Source organism: Balearica regulorum, chromosome 1, assembly GCF_011004875.1.
Source record: "Balearica regulorum gibbericeps isolate bBalReg1 chromosome 1, bBalReg1.pri, whole genome shotgun sequence".
NCBI classification, from domain to species: Eukaryota; Metazoa; Chordata; class Aves; order Gruiformes; family Gruidae; genus Balearica; species Balearica regulorum.
The window spans coordinates 187732415-187740819 of record NC_046184.1 but is presented as its reverse complement, the minus strand read 5'-3'; positions in this window follow the sequence as shown (position 1 = coordinate 187740819).

Genomic DNA, 8405 nt, shown 5'->3' with positions numbered 1-8405 from the left:
TGACAGCAGTGCATGGCATCAAAGTCCTGCCAGCAGGCTGGCTGAAACGTGAGCTTTAAAGATGTATGGATTTTCCCTCACTTGCAATCAAGCAGCTGGTTATTATCCTGAGCCCTAATACTGAAAATTTACAATTTAGCATTGTTGACTGTTTCCTCACTTGTATTTCAGCAGAAATATTTCCACGACACCTCATGCTTCTGTTAAATCGCCAGGTCTCTTACCATAAATCATCCCTTGCTGTAATGCTACAGCTTAATAGAAATCAGTACCAGAAATTAAGCAATGTATGATATGTTGGTTTTGTGTTGAAATGTAAATAAGCTCTGATCACATGTAAATAATAAAATCCTGCAAGGCCTTTTTTTTTTTTTTTTTTTAAACGTAAATCAGTAATATTCTGCCGCAATTTTAGTTGGATGGAAAGTGCATTTCTACCATGATATATTACTATGCAAAGAGCTGAGCCTCACCTAAAAAAAGCGGTGCCAGAGCTTCTTTGATTTGGGAGCTGAAGTGAGTCTCCTGGGGACTGACTTGTCACCGCTAGCGCAGTGTTGGGATGAGAGTCGCAGAGCACTAGAGCTCTGTTCCGGCAGCAGATAACATTTCTTCTGACAAACTCATGTACTCAGTACTTGCAAAAATACAGAAATCCATTAAAAGATCTGCACCTTTTGATTTAAAGAATGGGTTTACTTTTTAATTTAATGGAAATGAGCAGCTCCTAACTCTGACACCAGTTGACCATTCATCTACTTAAAACCAAAGCTTGTAAGATCACAGAGGGAGGCCTGGATCTGTTAAGTCCTTTGGGATTTCCTGGGATGTACAGTGCTACAGAAATATGACCATCTGTGGATGATTTTTATTTCTTATGAAGATACCAGGCATAGTTAAACTTGCTTAGAAGTTTTTAATTCCTTGGGCTTATTTTTTGTAAGTATACTAAACTGTAAATATTAATACATTTCTGGCATCTCTTCTTAGTGCATCAGTTTTTTGGGGAAATTTCAGCAAAGCCAGTTCAGTTATTTCTAAGAGGTACATTGGGGAAGTATAATTTGGGTTTGGAAAAAATAAAGCCTTTCAGAAGGAAAAAGACACTCAGGCCTGAAAGGATGAAAAGCTATTCAAGTTAGTGTCAGTAAATCCTTGTGCCGTTTGTTCACAGAGCTTTTTAAAGGCTCGCTGTTACTACCTGAGTGTTTTGCCTCACATGGCATATTCCAGTCCCTTCAGCTTAAATTTATGCACTTAATTTTCCTTGAGATGCTGTCAGTTAGAACTGGGAGGTAGTTTTGCCTCACGGCTGAGAAATCAGGGCTATCTGCCCTTGTCACATTCAGTATCAGCGAGTTAAGTCACCAGAAGCGGGTGTTCTGTCAGAAACTGCTCACATAGCGAATAAAGCTGAGGCATGATCTAATGAGCTGTCCTCCACTGCCTCTGAGATGTGGTGATGGCGAAAGAGTATTTGGTCTCCATGTTTCTGGGTGAAAATCCCGGTCTTTTTGCCACAGTAGGATGCTGCACGCTCTTCTCTAAGATGGGAGCTCTTGTCCCCTTTCTCTGCTGGGCTGTTTTATTGATACTCAACTTCAGTTGTGTGCCAGAGTCTTTTCAATGAGGATGGCCAGCCTGCTTTACGCAGCCGTGGTTCTGCGTTGACCAGGTAATTGTAGCTAGAGCACCACTCCAGTTATGCCACTTTTAACATTAGGAAAGGTGGTTAATTAGGAGAGGTGGATAATCTACAGCTTTCTTCTTCTATGAGGATAATATAATTCCATGACTGATAATTTTTCCTTTTTTTCTCCCCAAGCTTGCTATCTTAAAAATGTGTGAAATAAAGATGCACAATATACTAATAAGGGCACAAAGCTTTACACTTGAAAGTGCCAATGCAAATTTTACCTACCCATTTAATTTGTTGGTGTTTTTTTATATGGCAGTCCAAATGCAAAGAGTAGCTGCTTTAGACAAAACAAGGATGAGAAACCAAATACAATTTTTTGGGGTTGCCTTTTCCATTTAGATTCAATCACTAAATTGTCCTGATTCAAGAGGCAGGAATAAATGTTGCTGTGCTTATAAAAAGGTCTTGCATGGAGTTGGTAGCTGTATCTTCTACCAGGATATTGTGCAATAAGTGCTCTGGAGGGTTTAGATAAAACAGAATTCTCCAGTAGAGTCTGGTTCTACAACAGTAAAACAGACTTTGCTCTTTGCTCTCACATAACTTAAGAGAACTCGGATTCTTGCAAGATATGTCTGAATATTTTATATATTCCTATCAAGACTTGCATAAAACATCACAGAACAGTGACAGGAGTTATTTTCTATTCAATAGCTTGTCATGCAATTTGTTAAGTTGAGATGTACTACCATGCAAGTGCACCTACCAAGACAAATGTCTTGTCTTTTAATCCCTAAATCCACTCTCTTTTCCCCTTATGTATAAGTGGCAAACAACAATTCTTGTGATCTTTAGATCTGCTTTAGTTTGCTTTCTTGTAATTTGAGATTGTTTAATTTCCTTAATATTAGTTCTCTGCAATTGCAAATATGCTCTAATACTGATAATTAATATTAATTGCTTCTGAAATTATTTTTTCCCCTTAGTTTATAACAGATTTGATATTTTGTATGTCTCCATCTAGAATTTCCTGAAGTCCACAAAATGCATTTTAATAGTAATAAAGAAAAAGGAAAGAAGATCGGTGAGAAAACAGCTTTTGTTCCAACTCTTTACAAAACCCCCAACACTAAGTAGTAATACCTTTATTTTTTAGTACTTGTGCAGGTCCTCTGTGATAATGTCTTGCACTGATTCTTACCTGCAGACAGTCAGTTTACTTTAGCATGAACAATAAGCAGTTGAATGTTGACCCTGAGCTATGTACCCCGATCTGATTTCCAAAGCTTAGATAGGATTCAGGTCTAAAGATGTAGTCAGTGCATTATGATGATAAAGACCAGCTTCATGGTTCAGTGCTGCGATGTTTATCCAAATTTCACTGCAGGAGAAGAAATGAACTTTATCTGCCTGCCTGAACTTACTGTGAAGTGGAGGAAAAGAAAGACGCATTGACGTGGTGGGGTCACTGGTTAGGTCCCATGTGGCCTCCCTTTCTTTCCAGTCTCTAAACTTGGTCTCTTCCTCTTCCGTGGCTGTCAAGTAGTATATTGCTAGAAAAATTCTTTGTTAGGAAATCTGTGGATAAAAATTAGGCAAGGGTTCACAGCATCCCCAGTGTGCTGCTGGCCTGTCTGTCAGGGTAATTAGGGATTTGATGGAGTGCCCAACGATGAAGCTGTGGAGAAGACTGAGTAAAGAGAAGAAATTAAGACTGCTCACCTCCAGCTGAAATACTGGAATTTCCACAAACAATCCTTTTACTTAAGAAAGAGTTTCCATATAGCAGAAAGGAAGTTTTGAAGAAGTTAGCCTATTTTACCTTTGCCTATGCCCTGACCTTACCTTTATGATAAATTTATAATCTGCGTCATTCTCCACAATCCTGGCTTCACATTAAACTCCAAAGAATGTTTTTTCATTATCTTTTAATATCAGAATTTATGAGATCTATAAGATTTTCTACATTATGTAGTTCCTTATCACAGAACAGAAAATCCTTGCTTTTAATACCATACTTTGGAAAGGGCCTAGCTGAGCAAAAAAAAAAAAAAAAAAAGGTTGATTCCTATATCCTTCACTGAGTGTCATGAACTCCTGTACTTTTTTAATACCAGAATATTCTTTTTTATATCAGTGATGGAATTATCATTCACACCTGGTTCCATTAAGAGTATTCTTTGTCATCAAGCTATGCTGTCAGCCCAGAAGTGGTCACAGTCTTCATAACGATTCGTAGAGAATCATGGTGTGCATATGCAAGAGCAATAGGACAAATTAGTGCTGTGATGAGACAGTTTTACCATCTTCATTGTTTATTAATTATTCCTTTGCTCTGCTGTGTACAAACAAGACTGAGTCATCAAAATGAGTGTAGGTGGTGAGACAATTCTCTTTTATTTGTAGCGCTGCCATTAACATTTTAAGTGACCTTGGGCAATTCATAGGCTGGCAAAGATAGACTGTGCTCCAGCCCCTATGAAACTTCTGGGCGTATTCAATCCCAGAGCAGCCTGACACAGGAGAATATAAAAGTGGCCATTAGTTCAGGACAAAAATCCATCTAGGACAGTACCTGGTGGTCTAGAGTGCATGTCTGGAATATAATAGGCAAGAAATCATGACAGGGCATTGGCTACTCTTCTGCAGCCACCTGTGGCTCAGTGACTTCTCAAGGCAGAGGTGGCTTCTATGTATTTACTAACCCTTTTCTATGTATTTACTAACCCTCTTCTTGTTTATCTTCTTCAAACCTACCAAGACCCCTTTGAGCCCGTGTAAACTTCCATCATTTGCAGCATCCATGGCAAGGTGTTCCACAGCTTAGCTATGTGAATAAACACTTTTGCAAAAAAAAAAAAAATCCTTTTGCTTACAGTGAACCTTTCACCTACCAGCCTTCCCTGGTGTTTCCCAGTTCTTGTACTGGGAGAGATGGTGAGCTGGTGCTTAATGTTCATACTGTCCCCAGTAGAAAACTGCACCCAACCAGACCTGAGACTGCGTACATTAAATGCCTTTTGCAAGGACAGGTGAAGATGTCAGAATCCTTGCAGGAGAGACACTGAAGCACCTTCATGGAAGGACCCTGGATTGCCTTTTCTGTATGACAGTCATTGGAAGGACAGATGGAATAACCTGCTCATATTGCAAATGGATGCAGTGAATAGTTTCATGGTATTGGATGCTCCTGAGGGTTCCCTTAGCAACCCGCAGTGTGTCCAGAGTCAACCATGACAGTACTCCTGCAGACAACCAATGCAGAGAGAATTCACTGGCTGCAAGATGTGCTATGTAAAGCAATGTACATACCACTGAAAGATTATTCTCACTTTGATTCAAGTGCGGTTTTTTGCTCTGACCTTGGCTGGTCTGGCAACTAAACCAGTTTGTTCACCTACCATACCAAAAAAGTGGGCTCCTCCCTCCTGCCTTCAACTGAAAGTGTTCTGGAAAGCTCAGTGAGGTTTTCTCCACAGGTACTGGGACACTTTTAAATGCCTTCTTTCATGCTTGGAAATTTTTTACCCTCTAAACTCATGGCCTTGGCAGAAGTTTTGGCTTTCTCACTCAGATGTCCTTCTTTGCAAGACCCTCTGTCCTAATGTTTTTCAACTTAAATAGCAACCACTGGAGCTTACAAGGTCTGGGAAACAAATCAGATTGTACCATTGTCACTAGGTAGATGTGGTAAATCCATAACAAAACAAATTAGTATCTATTTCATAATGCCTGAGCCTTCTGGGATGCTTTATTTGAGCTCAAGCAGTTGGCTGTTAAAATATCTTTGCTCCTTCTACCTCATTTGCAATGTACCTTTTTCCTCTTTTATAGCTTTAAATACAGCTTCAGAGAGGGCTTCAGGCCTGTGTTAAAAAGCTTATTCTGACTTTAGCAAGAAATCTCACCATTTTAAACTTTGAATAGGAAGCAACCTATATCTAGATTTCTCTGGAGATTTAGCAAAACACCTGGATATCTATCAGAATCATACAGTGCATTTCCCTTTCCTTGCACAATCTCTATGAGTGTAGGTCAGGTATTAAACTAGGCTGAGCCTATGCAAACCTGAGTTAGTTTAACTGGACTCACTAGGAATTTGCCTGGTTGTAGTCAAGATTGTTATCTTTTCCCTGTTTGTCTAAGAAAGCAAAGAAAAGGGGAATGCATCATTTCCAAGAACTGAAGTTTTTAAGGTTTGAGTTGCATTAACTCCTGACCACCTTGTACTGACAGTCTGTGCCGGACGGTGGCACTGGTGATCAGACAGAAAGCAGATGGAAATTCATGCGTTTTTACAATGAATCCCAGTTAGACTAATTCTCACAGCTGAGAAAGAAAGCAGACAATGCAACATCCAAATAATTAAAGCTCTGCATACTGCTGGGTATCAGGCTATAAACAATGGCAGCAGCTGCCACAATCTTTCTAGAAGTCCTTCAATATTATGAGACCATTTAACAATTTTTCTTTTGATGTATAAAGTAAAAACCTTCTTCATCTTAAAACTAGAAGAAATCACTCACAGTGAAAAGAAGATACAATAGTAGTTGCACTCTGAATGTCTTACAGCTCTTTGCTAAGAATGAATTATAAGCCCAGAGAGATTTGTCCAACTTTCTTGCAGTAGCAAACAACTGAGTCAGGATGTAAGTCTGGTTTCCTGACCGGCAGCCAGTACTTGTCTCTGAGCAGTAGCTTTGGGCTTCTAAGCTTAAAATTTTAAGTTTTGCCAAGCTTCATCACATCGTCTTTGTAAACTTTGTTGCATACCCTTCTTCCCCTTTCCAGAGGGACCTAATTTCAGAGAGTCTCCCGGAGTTATGAGATTTCTTGAAGTTTGTATGTCGAAATGACATATACAAGTACTGTCCTGTGATGGAGCCACAGGCAGGTCTGGTGACTAGTTGTCATGGGTTGGCCCTGGCTGGGGCCAGGTGCCCACCAGAGGTGCTCTATCACTCCCCTCATTCACTAGACAGGGGAGAAAAAGTACAACAAAAAGCTTGTGGGTTGAGATAAGGACAGGGAGAGATCACTCACTAATTATTGTCACAAGCAAAACAAACTGAACTTAGAGAGGAAATTCATCTAATTTATTACTAAGCAAAACAGAGTAGAGGAATAAGAAATAAAATCAAATCTTAAAACACCTCCCCCCACCCCTCCCATCTTCCCGGGCTCAACTTCACTCCCGGCTTCAACCTCCGCCCCCCCCAGCGGCACAGGGGGACGGGGAGTGGGGGTTACGGTCAGTTCATCACACGGTGTTTCTGCCGCTTCTTCATCCTCAGGGGGAGGACTCCTCTCATCGTTCCCCTGCTCCAGCATGGGGTCCCTCTCAGGGGAGTCAGTCCTTCACGAACTTCTCCAACATGAGTCTCTCCCATGGGGTGCAGACCTTCAGGAGAAAACTGCTCCAGCGTGGGGCCCTCCATGGGGTCACAAGTCCTGCCAGCAAACCTGCTCTGGTGTGGGCTCCTCTCTCCACGGATCCACAGGTCCTGCCAGGAGCTTGCTCCAGCATGGGCTTCCCATGGGCCACAGCCTCCTTCAAGTGCCTCCACCTGCTCTGGAGTGGGGTCCTCCACGGGCTGCAGGTGGAATCTCTACACCCCCTCATCCTCCCTCCATGGGCTGCAGGGGGACAGCCTGCTTCACCATGGTCTTCACCACAGGCTGCAGGGGGATCTTGCTCCGGTGCCTGGAGCACCTCCTCCCCCTCCTTCTGCACTGACCTTGGTGTCTGCAGAGTTTCTTACATCTTCTCACTCCTCTCTCTGGCTGCAAAAGCTCTCCCTAACTGTTTTTTCCCTTCTTAAATATGTTATCACAGAGGCACTGATTGGCTTGGCCTTGGCCAGTGGCGGGTCCGTCTTGGAGCCGGCTGGCATTGGCTCTATCAGACACAGGGGAAGCTTCTAGCAGCTTCTCACAGAAGCCACCCCTGTAGCCCCCCCCGCTACCAAAACCTTGCCACGCAAAACCAACACACTAGTGAACAGCCACTGTGTGTACAGAGGAGAGGTATTTTGGTGGAAAAAGAGCACAAAGTTTTACTGCTTCCCCCCCCCCCCCCCTCCTTGGCAGAAGGAAGTCTTTTATCAGCTGTGGTGGAAAATTTTGGATGATCTATCAAAATTTTGCAGCTGCTTAGAGGTTCAGTGACATGTACTCCTACCTTGTATGTCTGAACATAAGAGGTGCAGAGCTGAGCACTCCGCTGAGCTCGCTGCAGTGCTGACAGGTGACAATAACACTAGGACAGCAGAGGACCAGAAGCAAAATAACTGAACCATAGTTACTCCATCTTTTGCAATACTCACCCAAGGAGTGGTGCGTGATAGTGCACTTTCAGTTTCAGAACACAAAAATGCAACTTGTGTGGTTATTGGATAATTCCAGTTACAAAGCTCAGGAGAATCACAGCTCTGGCATGGCTTTCCTTCAAAGCAGATCTAAGTTTGACACTATGCATGGAAATAACTTCAGTTTTCCTTATTATTGGTAGAGGACATTTCTCATTCCAGTTCCCCAGGACACCACACTTTTCCTAATTACTGTTTTCTTTCAAAGGAAAAAGCTTCATCTCCTTGAGACTCACAAGGTCTGCTCACGGGTTTCTGCAGAAACGTCTGTCCCCCACGTTGGTTCCTTAGTGATGTGACTCAAGGCAGCCACAGTAAACGTACACATACTGAACTGCAAAGGCAGAGGTACAGCTTCGCGCGGCATGAGGCAGAAATGGTTTTGTGTGGTGATGGAG